The following is a 14,417-nucleotide window of genomic DNA, read 5'->3' as shown; positions in this document are numbered from 1 at the left end:
TTTGAATCCGACTGAGCTAAAATATTTACATGTGGAGAAATTGGCCTTGGTAGCTGTTCAAGCTATCCAAAGATTTCGTCATTACATCTTACTACACAAAACTACCATAATTTCTGACTGTAACCCTATGATTTATATTTTGACAAAACAATTGCTAGGGGGAAAGTATTCCAAATGGATTGTTATCTTATAGGAATTTGACTTGGAATTTGAAAAATCCAAGTCAAAGAAATCTTTAGTTTTTGCAGAGTTGATGTGTGACTTCCCCCGTGCTGATACTAAAACTGTGGCGGAAGAGCCCATTGCGGATGAATCCTTGTTTCTTATTAGCACTCTTGACCCATGGTATGGAGATATCATAGTTTATCTCCAAACCCAATCTTTTTGGCCTGAAATTTCATGATCTCAGCGTCGGAAAATACGTTTCCAATCCCAACAATACAAAATCATTAGGGATATGCTCTATCGTCGTGGGGTGGATTCTGTTTTCTGACGTTGTTTAATTCTTGAAGAAGCTGAAAAGGTTCTAAATGACTGTCACTCTAGAGTGTGCGGCGGTTATATGTCTGGGTATGTCACAGCCCAAATGATATTGCATGCTAGCTATTTCTAGCCATCTGCATTTAAAGATTGTATTTATGCGGTCCGAAAATGCCACAATTGTCAAATTTTTTATCGAAAGATGCATGCTCCACCTGCTCCTCTCCACCCTATAATTGTCGTCGGTCCTTTTGCAAAGTGGGGCATCGACTTTATTACATGTAACCCTCACTCAGCCAGGGGGCATGCGTATATCATCCTTGCGGTAGATTATTTTACCAAGTGGGCCGAGGCGATGCCTACATTTTTGGCAGACGGCAAAACTGCTGCAATTTTCGTTTTCAATCATATAATTACTAGATTCGGTATTCCACAAGCGATTATCACTGATCATGGGCATCATTTTCGAAGCATCATGATGACTGAACTAACAGATCAGCTTGGCCTGCGTCACGATACTTCTACTCCATATTACCCACAGGCTAATGGTTTGGTTGAAGCCATCAACAAAGTTCTAGTCATTATGATCCAACGAATCATTGGTATTCATAGGTCAAATTGGCATAACATGTTATTTTCAGCGCTTTGGGTGTATCAAACCTCAGTAAAAACATCAATTGGTTTCACTCCTTTCCAACTGGTTTACAATTTGGAAGCTGTGTTGCCCATTGAATGTGAAATCTCGTCATTTCAAATAGCCATAGAGTTACTTCCAGCCACTTCTGAAGAGGAGAAACATTTGTTGTACTTGGCTCAGCTAGATGAGAATCGACGTGATGCTGCACTAGCAATCGAAACTCATGCCAAACGAATTAAAGCTCAGTATGATTGAAATGTTACACCTCGTAAGTTTTCGAAAGGAGACCTAGTCTTACTATACGATCAAGCAAATGATAAGCTAGGGGCCGGAAAATTCGTACCTATGTGGCATGGTCCTTATGTTGTTAAGCAAAAGGTTGCAAAAGGGGCCTATGAATTGGTAGATTTTGACGATGTCTCTTTAGGTAAGCCCAGAAATGGTCTTTATCTGAAGAGACATTATGTTTAAATCTAGGTGTGGAGATTTTAGTTATATTAGTTTTCTTTCTAGCTGGTGTGTTTTAGCTTAGAAAAGTGTGCTTAGTTTAGAGAGTGTTTTGGTCATTATTCCTGCTTATCTTGATTTTACTCTTGATATTGCAGATGTCGACGTCTCTTCAAACATACATTGGTTTCGCTGATGGTGCTTATCGTAATACACGGAACATTTCTTCCGCAGCTTGGGTTATCTATTCACCCTCTGATGAGTTGGTGTCTATGCATGGGGTAAGCCTCGCAAACAAAATTGCAGAGTATAGTGCAGTGATTGAGTTATTATCTGAATCTATTTAATTTGGGATTCGGAGTTTGATTGTGAGGTTAGATTCTGAACTCGTTGTATTGCAGCTTAATAGAGTTTATGCCATTATAAATCCAGTGTTATTAAGATTATTTTTGAGAGTTTGTCTCTTGGAACGTGAATTTGACTATATTGAATATCAGCATATTCCAAGATATTTAAATACATTAGCAGATGCAATTGCTTCTCGAATATTAAGTAGACATTTGCAATAATCAAACAGTAAATTTAAAAACATTCCATAACATGTTTTACAAGATAGCCAGTAATAGTGATATAGCATAGCATAGAAGTGTGTCAAATATACATCGTCTTCGATCATAGGTTGAAAAACACCTTATGATCGGCAAAAATGATAGTACAAAAATGTCGTATCAAGTCTACAAAGGCGATCATCCTATCACTGGTGATTATCACGATAAGAAACCACTGCTCGAGCCACCCTACAAAGGAACCTCCTGAAAGGTCCTGGGACCCCAATCACTTAGCGTTGTAACCTAAGAGGGATGTCATCTATGCTAGTCTCTGGAATGTCTGCTGTTAAATGCTCTAGATGATTTTCCAATTCAGCCAGGGTCTCTATAGATTCGTCCCGTGGGGCTGGTACTGCTACAGCTGGGTGTCTCCTCTCATAGGGCCAGACAGTGGCTGGTCGCCATGGACCCACATCTGCATTTGAAACTTTTTACTATCAGTTTTGGACGCTTTAAAAACAAAAAAAAATTAAATCAGAAAATGTTGAGAATGATTTTACCTCAATCATCCCATTACTCTCCTAGTGGAAGGGCCATGTCTAGGTCACCACAATAATCCATCCCAGCATAAGGAAAATCTTGAATCGCGAAAAATTGGTTCTCCAACCAATGAAAATACTCAAGAGGAAATCAAACAACCTCTAAACCCTCCTCAGGATGACGGGCTATAACTGCAACCCAACGCATCAGCTTGGGCTCTCGAGGAAGTCCAGCTCCAACGGAAAGATGTTGTGGAACCAACATCGGGACCCTCTCTAGACCAAAGCTCACAAGTAAGAAACCATATCTAGAGTTTTTTAGTTGTCCGTTCTTTGCTCTAGTCAGTTGGCCTTTTACATTAGCCATCACAACTTCGCACCAGTTGAAAATGGTGCCTCGATAACAGTTTACTGCCATTCGCATTTGGGGTCTGGTGGCTATATGTAGTGTTGCGCTTCCATAGAGTCTGGTGACAGTAAATGCAATCACTTTGAGTTCAAGACTGGAGATGGTTTTGATATCAATCCCTTTGTCCTTTGTTTGGTCATTACAAAACTCTAGCCGGAGACTATCGACAAACTGTTCACCTGGCCTAGTCTCGAATAGAGTCAATTGTTCACCTCTCTTGGGTAAACCAGTCAAGAAGTAAATTTCCTCTGGCTCGATTTCGAGCTGGTGGACACCAATAATGAAACAATAGGCCTGTATATTCCATCTGTCCACCAGCGACTGCAAAAAGTCTACTTGGGCCCTCATGCCAGGTATGGCCCAGAATTTAAATAGCCCGCATGCCTTCAATGCATCTATTGAAGGTTGATGATTAATTGCGGCAAGATCCACATCTTTTTGCTCCCATTCCTGCTAACTGAGCATTGTGTATATCCTATAGTGAAAGAAAAGGCGGATTAGAACATTTTAATTCAAAGTTTTTGGGCGGAAATTGAAAAAATTGAAGTTGTAAAACCTATGTCGCAGGGTTCACGCTCTCCAGTTAGGGACAGTGCATAGGTCCGCACTCTGCCCAAGTAGCAATTGCGGGCCCCTGGCTCTTTGCTCTGTGGGAAAAAGTCGGGGTCCATAGCTTTCGTATGCTGCGCCTACAGACCCCCGCGAGCGGTCTTTTAAACTAAATTTTTCCTAAAAATCAAAATAGAAGCCTAAAAACAAAATTCAAATGGCTGAAATGCAAGATTAAAGTGATGTGGATTACCTGGAGGTGACGGTTTTCGATTCCAACGAACGGATTTTTCGCAATCTTCACAGAAAGTTTCTTACCCAAAAGCTCTCTTTCCTCACTCTGAAGTCAAACGGTAAAAATGAATTTGCAAAAGCCCTTTTTATAAGCTTTTTTGAATAAATGAATTTTTAATTTGTTTATTTTTCACTTTAAAGAGGTAACTTTTTGATACATTTTTATTTATTTTTAAACAGGTATGCGTCATGTTTGAGTTTTCGTGCAGAATATCGGATTTTTCAGGCAAAATTGATCATTTTCAACAAAAAACATTAGAGTCCTCTTTAAGCTCTTTTCTGACTCCTAAAATATGAAAATATTACCGAGTTTTTCTTTTTAAGCTCGTTAAAACGGAATTAAAAGGACGGTCCACTTACAGCTCTTTTCTAACTGCATAAACATGAAAAGATTACCAGATTTTTGTCGTTTCAACTTCGATATTGGTTATAAAACGACGTGTCGTTGATCGCATTTTTACTTTTTCGGATCAGAGACATTAATTATGAAAAGTACTCCTTGATCTTAATGGTCAAACGGTTCTCTCAAGTATTATTTTATACTTTTTCGAGCTTGGGAGACACAAACTTACGAAAAAGGACAACCATGGAGTTTTCTTAAGTTTTTCTTCTGACTCTCTAAAATTGAAAAACGTCGAGTTTCTCCTATACTAGACTCGTTAAAATTTAACAGTAAAGGACCTGTTCAATTACAAACAGGAACGGACCACTCCTTCTTAGGGTTCGAATTCTAAACTAAGTTGGACTCATTCGAAGGATGAGCTTATAACCAAGCAAATGTTATCCTCCTCAGGCTTGTCAAAAATAAAGAGGTACTTGCCAGAAATGGTGGGGGAAAAGAGAGAAAAATGAACCTGTTTGTTATACTTTGTGTCTCAGAAAAGAATTCAACCACTTTTGAACACAACACTTTTTGTTCACCTCGGTTGGGAAATCCTTTACCTAACAGTTAATCAAACCATATTGAAAGTCTTCAGCCAGTTTCTCGGTATTAGCTTTGGGTCAATTGTCACCAAACCATTTGCAGTATCGTTATGTGTTCAAGAGGTCAGTGCAAATAAACCATTCATCTACAAAATATCTATCATCCATCTTGACCATCCCTGAGTCAGTCCTTGCAAACATATTTATTCAAACTTGACCTATGATTTCGTGTTGTGGGCTTGCCTACGACGGATTGCTTTCTATCGACTTCAGCTTATTATCTAGAAAGATGACCTAGAAATCGTCAGTACCTTGGAATCTGCATGCCTCAATGGCAGGTTTCTCGCCTTCGATGACAGGTTGCATCATTGACATTCGATCAAAGGATTCCGTGACATGTTCGACATCAACTCATCTATTCACATTTCATGGATTGCGCTGAGTACTTTGAGAGCCATTGACATTACTAGTGGTTTCTCTCACACTTGTTAACGGTTTACATCATTGACTAGTAATCAAGTGGTTTCTACCATGTTCGACTTCGACACATTCATTCACATGGATAGAATCATACTATTTCGGGAAGTAGAAATCAAGACCCTGTATCTAGTTTCCACCATCCAGGCTGCGAGGAATTTTGTTATTCATTATACAGTGGACTATTCATAAACAGATGGTTGCGCCCATACTATGTCTACATATGTCTATACTTATGATGTATTATAGAATCATTCCTATATCAGAGCAGTTTAGTGAGTTTTCTAGTCAGTTTTGATCTGAGTATGGGAATGCCTAAGTCAACAATGATATAATCACATATATATTTTTTGTATTAAATGTTTTTACAGGTTCCAACCAGGCTCTCCACAGGATGGTCCTTGAAATGATAAAGTACTTCACTCTTCTTAGATGATAAATACTATCTTCATCTATTACAGACTTCGCACTTTAGGGGGCAATCTGTTACACAAAATATTGTCACCATGACATTCTGCAGTCAGTGTGAGTCTATCACCACTCATACTTTCCTCCTATGCAAGTCTTAAACCTCAGCTCTTCATGTCAAGCCTTGAAAAATGATAGAATGTCCTTAAAAATCTCTAAAACTCTGGTTCCGCACTTTCTCTTAGCATTACCAGTGGTCCCGCACCCCTTGGTCATGTCCCCTGCAGACCTGCCCGCTCTATTTCTGTGTAACGGGTGCGGACCACTATAAAAGTCAAAAAGGCACAAGTACATTCTTAAAAACTCACTTTGGGTTATTTCTAGAAGCTTCTAGAAGGAATATTGAGGTGGCAAGTTCACTCCTTTGATGTTCATGCATCCCATAACTAAAGGAGCTAACCCCTTGATGTGAGGAGCTTATCCCTTTGAAGGAGTACTCTATCCCTTCATAGGTGGACCTGTAACTTCCTCCCTCTACACTATAAAATGAGGCATTGGGCTAGTTACTAGAGAGGTTGAAAGATGAATATTTTTTAGGGTAAATGCTGTTGGAATTTAGACTTCCTAATTGAGCTTGAGAGGAGAGATTACATACCCTTTTTGAGCTCATTAGGAAGAGTGTGAGGCTTTTCAAAGTAGAGGAGATTCTTGCTTGGACCCTGGGAGGAGCTTGTACAACATCAAGGCACCAAGGTTGTAAAGTTCTTGTTCTTCTTTGTTTAAAGTTAATACAATCAAGTTTATTTTTCTCAATAAGCTGTCTCTTATGGTTTATTTCATGGATTCCTTGATCACCATGATGAATATGATTTATTATATTGGCTATGAAGGTGTTATTTGATGTGTGTTTGTTTGCATTTGCAGGTTCTTAAAAGGAAACTCATTTGGACGATGGGAGCGTGGCTGCCACAAACTAGTGTTGGACTTAAGGTAGGGTCTAAAGACACCTCTTGGTTTTTATTTATAAATCGCAATATTTAGAGAAAGGTAGATTTGCTTGTTCTGCTTGTCGCTAGATATCTGTAGATACTAGGGAGATCGGTCTTGTCTGCAAGAACGATTTATCCGGCCGACAAACCAGATATATTTAATTAAACCATTTATTACTAACAAAATATATTTACTAATTTAAACATATTTACTGACCAATTAACATAACTATTAGTATCACCAAGTTTTCACAATATTGTGTTTATTAGTCGAGGGTTGGACTTATGCATATATATAAAGCAAATGAATATTTCAATATTTGAATCTGAGCTTATGCAGTAAGAAAAATAAATTAAGTATGAGAAGATACAAACCTACATCTAAATATATTTAGTAAAAATTTATAACAAACCAAATATATTTACTAACAAATAAATCATTTATTACTAATCAAATATATTTACTAATATAAGTATATTTACTAACCAATTATCATAACTATTAGCATCCACAAGTTTTCATAATATAAAATTGTGTTTATTAGTCGAGAGTTGGACTTACGTATATATATAAAGTGAATGAATGTTTCAAGATTTAAATCCGATTGTATGCAGTTAGAAAAATAAATTAAGTATGAAAAGATACAAATCTGTCTAAATATATTTAGTAAAAAAATTATTACTAACTAAATATATTTACTAATCAATTAACCATTTATTACTAATCAAATATATTTACTAATCTAAATATATTTACTAACCAATTAACATAACTATTAGCATCGAAAAATTTCATAATATAAAACTGTGTTTATTAGTTGAGAGTTGGACTTATGTATATATATAAAACAAATGAATGTTTCAAGATTTGAATCTAAATCTAAATATATTTAGTAAAAAATTTATTACTGACTAATTAACAATTTATTATTAACTGGATATATTTACTAATATAAATGTATTTACTAACCAATTAAATAACTATTAATATCAACAAGTTTTCCTAACTTAAAACTGTCCTTTATTAGTCGAGAGTTGGAATATATATATATAAAGAAAATGAATGTTTCAAGATTTGAATCTAAGTGGATGCAATAAGAAAAAATTAAGCATGAGAAGATACAAATCTAAATCTAAATATATTTAGCAAATGTATTTACTAACTAATTAACCATTTATTACTAACCAAATATATTTATTAATTTAAATATATTTACTAACGAAGTAACATAACTATTAACATCACCAAGTTTTCATAATATAAAATTGTGCTTATTAATCGAAAGTTGGACTTATATATATATATATATATATATATATATATATATATATATATATATAGCAAATGAATGTTTCAAGATTTAAATATGAGCATATGCAATAAGAAAGATAAATTAAGTATGAGAAGATACAAATCTACATCTAAGTATATTTAGTAAAAAAATAATTACTAACCAAATATATTTACTACCAATTAACATAACTAATATCATCAACAAGTTTTTATAATATAAAATTGTATTTATTAATCGAGAGTTGAACTTATGTATATATATAAACCAAACGAATGTTTCAAGATTTGAATCTGAGTATATGTAATAAGAAGAATAAATTGAGTATGAGAAGATACAAATATAAATCTAAATCTATCTAGTAAAAAAATTATTACTAACCAAATATATTTACTAATCTCAATATACTTACTGACCAATTAACATAACTTTTAGGATTTCCAAGTTTTCATAATATAAAGTTATGTTTATTAGTTGAGAGTTGGAATTATGTATATATAAAGCAAATGAATGTTTCAATATTTGAATATGAGTGTATGCATATGTAGTAAGAAAAATTTAAATGGCATTGGAAAACCCTTTTCATGTTCCCTTATTCATTGCATTCCACGTTAATCATACAAGCTACAATATGGTGAAATTAGGCAGTAGTAGTAATCACTTTAGTTCTGGTGAATGTTGCTACAACACAAATGGACTTCACTCCTTTGAGTAAGCTATTCACCTGAACTGTTAGTATTAGAACATGATATTATAGTTAGTTTTTTTTTTCCTAGTTATCATGTAAATTTTTCCAATAAACTTGGATTTATGTATACATCACAAATAAGGGTACGTATTTATGTATTTTTTCTTTATAAATACAAGTTCTTCTCCATCTATATATTTGATCTAGGTTCTCTTCCTCTCTTTTTCTTTTCAATTTAGATTTTCTCCTCTCTCGCTATTTCTTTAGTTGAATATTGAATGACTTTAAATTTGTTGGATCTAGTAAAGATTACAACTAAGTAGTCCATCTGTTCAATCTATTTTTATCTACCCTTTTTGTTGAATTGTGGTGAACAGAAAAAGAGATCGAAGCCACTAGACCATAGAATCACTACCCATTAGACACACTTAATGATAAAAAGCCATTTTTTTTTTACATCATGGATTTTTATTTGTAATGGGTAGAGATAACCAATCCTACTTATTATATTACCAAAACCCAATACTTTTGCAAACAAAAGTTTTTATGGTTCCCAAAAATGAAAAAAAAAAATGAAAAGGGAGAGCACACAAGACCAATTAGAATGTAGAACAAACACACAAAGTTACATATACCATTGTGTGCTGAGCCTTGACTTCTTAATTCAAATTCCACATCTCTGTGAATAAATCTAGTGCATTAGATATGATCGTTACTAAACAAATGTAAACTTTAAAGATGGAAAGAAAACTATTGAATCTATAAATAAACATGACAATAAGACTCTTTAATTTTGCTAAAAATAACAACAAGAAATTTCAATTTAATTTGTCCTTAGATTGAATTGTGAACTAAATCAAAATTCTATTCCCACAGCAACTTGTAATAGTTAATTAAGTTAGCTTGACTTATTTAGCTTAGGAAACTCTAGTTGGAGGTCTATCTAGAGTCATGTAGAGTAATCCCTAAATTTTAGGTGCCCAGGTTGAGTTCTTTTTGAGTTGTAATTAGATAACTCTATCTAACTAAGTTGTATTCAATTAAACTAGTTCTAATTGTTGGAGGAACTAGTAGGATGTCTAGTAGTGAAGTAATGCACCAATGCATCACTAGTACCACACCAACTAACTAAAGATTCACTTATAAATAATTCATGCATGTCAGTTCAGAGGAAGACCCAGTTGACGTTAGAGTTTAGGGACAATGTACTATCAATTGTATAATTTTTCGTGTCGTACAGATGGTGCATGCAATAAGTTAAGGACCTATGTTTGGATTGTGCAGTTATGGAGAGTGGATTTCTCAATTAAATATCGGCTAATTCTCTCAAGAACTGTGCAAGGAAGTAGGTGCTTGGTAGGAAGTAGAATTGGCTAAGTGTTGGCTTGAGTTGGCTTGTGAAGTAGAGAGTTAGATTATACTAGTGCGGGAATTGTTTGGGTTGAACAAGCATTGTATTTTCTTCTCAGGTATTCTGGTTAATGAAATATAGATAGTTGGGGTTTTTAGCAATTTCTTTCCCCAGAGAAATATTGTGTTATGTGCCATTGATATTCTTCCTTTTCTACTTATTGTTTTCATCCATCAATTTTGGTTTTCGCTAAAGAGTAGAGTATATTCTTGTCTTATGTTTTAGCATATCACATAAGTTGTTGAATATACATAGTAAAATTCTACATGGTATCGGAGCTAAAGACAATATAGAAAAGGAGATTTCGAGTGTGGTGTGTAGGTGAAATCGAATTTGCACATTCATACTTCAGAGTCAGCAATATGTCATTTTACAGCTTGAGACTTGAGCATGCCTTGGAGGGCATCTTGAATTACATAGCCTGGAACGATGAGATGGAGGCAATGTTGGAAGACAATGGCCTCAATGAATTCATAAATCATGACATTCCTAAGCCTCCACCATCATATGTTAAAGATCTGGCTAAATGGAGAAAGTTTATGGCAAAAGCGATAAGAATTATCCTGGAAGGAGTTCGAGACCACATTGTCTCAAGTCTCCATGGTAATGATACTCCATACTCAATGTGGAAGGCACTGACGAACCTAATTCAAAATAGTATTGACCATAGAAAGTTGGCACTAAAGGAAAAACTCAAAAATATCAATATGGAGAAGGGTGACTCAATTCTGAAGTATTTGACCAAGTTTGCCCATTGTCAGGATGAGCTCGGAAGTGTCGGAATTACTATTTCCGAAGATGATATGGTGATCCTAGCTCTTCTAGGACTTCCCAAGGGCTGGCATAGTTACTAGGACTCTGTTAATGGACAGGAGAAGCTACCAGATTGGAAGCAACTTTGGTTGGATTTGGTATAGGAAGAGATTCCGAGGAACATCAGAGATGGATCCTCATCAAACATTGATGATGAGGAGAATTGTGCCTTAGCGGGTAAGGAAAATAAAGGGAAGGGGAAGTCATCCCATTCTAAAGTAGGTTCTTGTCAAGGCAGCTAGAAAAATGACATGTTGAAATTCAAGTGCTTTCATTGTCATGAGCTGGGACATTTTTCCACAAAGTGTCCGCTCAATAAGGCCCATAAGAAGCCCTCAAGAGGAGTGGCAGGTGACACTCTTTCCTCAAAATTTGAACTTGACTTTACCCTCATCGCATGTATGGTGTCATCGATGATGGGTAGTGTATGGTACTGGAAAGTGGACCTTCTTTCCACATGACTGGTAACAAAGAGATCTTCATTAACTTGGAGGAGAAGGATATCTAGATGCATATTGAGATGGGTGATGCCAAGAGGTATAATTCTTCTGGGCTTGGTACAGTTACCTTTCACAGGGAATCTGGTTTTTCCCTAATTTTGCGAGATGTTTTGTATGTTCCCGGTTTGAAGAAGAACTTGGTATATGTTGCCATGTTGGAGGATAGAGGATATCATGTGATATTTGGTAAGGGAAAGGCATTCCTTAGTCAAGTAGCCACGGGACAGGTGAAGAGGATAGGGGTTCGAGTGAAGAATCTCTACAAGTTGGAGGTAGAAGCTTGTGCTGCCTTGAGCACCTACCCATATTCCCAAGGGTGCACTAGAGTATGTTAACACATGCAAAGGGTGTACATTGGGAAAACACACCAAGGCTTCCTTTCATGACAAAGAAAATCGAGCACAGGCAAATCCTCGATCGAGTCCTCTTAGATGTGTGTGGACCATTCTCAACATCAACCATGACCAAACATAGGTATTATATTATATTTGTTGATGATTTTTCTTGTAAATGTTGAATCTTAATCATGCATAAGGAAGATCATACTTTTGAAAAAAAGAATTGATTTAAAGCATTGGTCGAGAAAGATACTGGCAGAAAAGTTAAAGTTATTAGGAGTGATAATGGTGGATAGTATGTGTCAAATGAGTTTAAAAACTTATGTACAACAGAAGGCATTCGATGAGAGTTGATAGCACCTCATAAACCACAACAGCATGGGGTGACTGAAAGGAAAAATAGAAGCATAGTAGGGGCAGCATGGGAAATGTTCCATCATTAGGGCCTACCACTACACTTGTGCGCTGAGGCATGCAACAAAAATATTTATTTTCAAAATATAAGCCCTCATCGAATCCTTGGGATGAGTACATCAGAAGAGGATTTTTCATGGAAGAAACCAGATGTGGGTCACTTCAGGATTTTTGGTTGATCACTCTACTACCATGTAACCAAAAATGCATGGAAGAAGCTTGAGCCAACAACAGAGTTGGGGATATTTTTGGGGTACATTAATACACCTCACAACTATTAGGTGTACTTTCCAACCAGCAGGATGAAAGCGGTTCATAGGGATGTAAAATTTGATGAAGAGAAGGCCATGAGATGTTCCCTTGAGAGGGAGCTTCAACTACATGTGGTTGAGGATATTTTAGCTCCTAAGGAATAACCTCAGATTTATGTGGAGCAGCCACATGTAGAGGATCAGGGAGTGTAGACACCCACTCATGCAGAGTCTTCCAAAGATGGGAGAAAGTGTACCAGAGAGGCTAACATGTTATTGCATGATGCTAAAGATAATGTGGGAGCACCCACATCACAACGTACGAAGAGGAGGTCACCAAAGAGGTACACTGGATACATGGCTCTTATAATCATATGTGTATAGATTGAGCCATCATATTTTGAGGAGGCAGTGAAGCAACCATTTTGGGTTGATGCCATGCTTGAGGAGAATTATTCCATTGTTAGGAACAGTGTTTGGCATGTGGTCTGAAGACCGACAGATAAGTCAATGGCGAGTTCCCAATGGATTTACAAGGTAAAGAAAGCAATAGATGGTAGTGTGGAGAAACACAAGGCCAGGTTTGTGGCCATAGGTTTTTCTCAGGTTGAGGGGATTTATTACGATGAGAATTTTTCTGCTATTGCAAGGTACGTATCAATTAGAACCATTTTCTCACTCTTAGTGTAGATGGGATGGAAGATACATTAGATGGATGTAAAGACAACCATCCTTAATAACAGGATTGCAGAAGAGGTGTTTATTGAGAAGCTTGAAGGTTTTGAGACCTTCAAAAAAAAGTTGCATGTGTGCCAACTCAAGCGAGCGTTGTATGGGCTGAAGCAAGCACCCTGTGCTTGGTACACTAGGATTAATAACTACTTCATCAGGTTGAAATTCACCGAAAGTGAAGCAGATGTGAACCTTTACCATATTGTGGTTGAAGGTAAATTGTTGATTATTGTTTTATATGTCGACAATTTGATTATTGCAGGTGATGATAAGCTAATCAAGTCTTGCAAAGAGGATCTTACAAGAGAGTTCGAAATGAAGGACTTAGGCCTCATGCACTACTTTTTGGACATGGAAGTATGGCAAGGTGATGAGGAAATTTTTATCTCTCAGGGAAAGTATGCCAACGAGATACTAAAAAGGTTTCACATGGAGAGTAGTACAACCCATGGAGACTCCTCCAGTTGGTGACTAGAGCAAAGAGGATGCTACTTCTGGTGAAGTAGTGGAAGCTACAATTTACAGGAAGCTTGTGGGTTCACTCATGTATTTGGTGAACACATGACTAGACATGTGTTATGAAGTTAATCAGCTTAGTCAAGCGATGGTTAAGCCAACCAAACTATATTGGAAGGCAACCAAGCATGTGTTGATATACCTCAGAGGCACTACTTAGTATGGTTTATGGTACAGATGGATAGAGGGAGTGAAGCTTCAAGGCTTCAGTGATGTAGATTAGGTAGGGAGTCTAACCAACATGGAGAGCACATCAGGAGGGATCTTCAGTATTGGGTTAGCAGTTGTTTCTTGGCACAACAAGAAACAGAGATCAGTTGCACTCAGTTCAACAAAGGCAGAGTACATGCCTTCTAGTTAGGCAACTTGTGAGGCTATCTGGATGAGAAATATTTTGGTTGGTTTGTTTGGTCAACAGATGGATCCAACGGTTATTTACTGTGACAATTAGATTTGTGTCAAACCCTTTGAAAATCCAGTTTTTCATGATTGGTCCAAGCATATTGATATCTGGTACCATCATCTTCAATATTGTGTGTAGAGGAGAATTATGTTGTTGGAGTACATTCCCACAAAGGTGCAGGATGCAAAAATTTTGGCAAAGGCTTTGTCAAAATGCAAATTTGAGTTTCACGAAGACAAGATCATGGTAGTTGATAATCCCTTTCTTGTTCAGAGGGAGTGTTAAAAATAACAAGAAATTCTAATTCAATTTTTCCTTGAATTAAATTGAAATTCTATTCTCATAGAAACTTGTAATA

Source organism: Pinus tabuliformis, chromosome 3_1 (assembly GCF_031772625.1).
Source record: "Pinus tabuliformis cultivar Carrire ecotype Pingquan chromosome 3_1, CPIR1, whole genome shotgun sequence".
NCBI lineage: Eukaryota > Viridiplantae > Streptophyta > Pinopsida > Pinales > Pinaceae > Pinus > Pinus tabuliformis.
The sequence above is the reverse complement of the archived record's forward strand: the minus strand, read 5'-3'. Positions refer to the sequence as shown.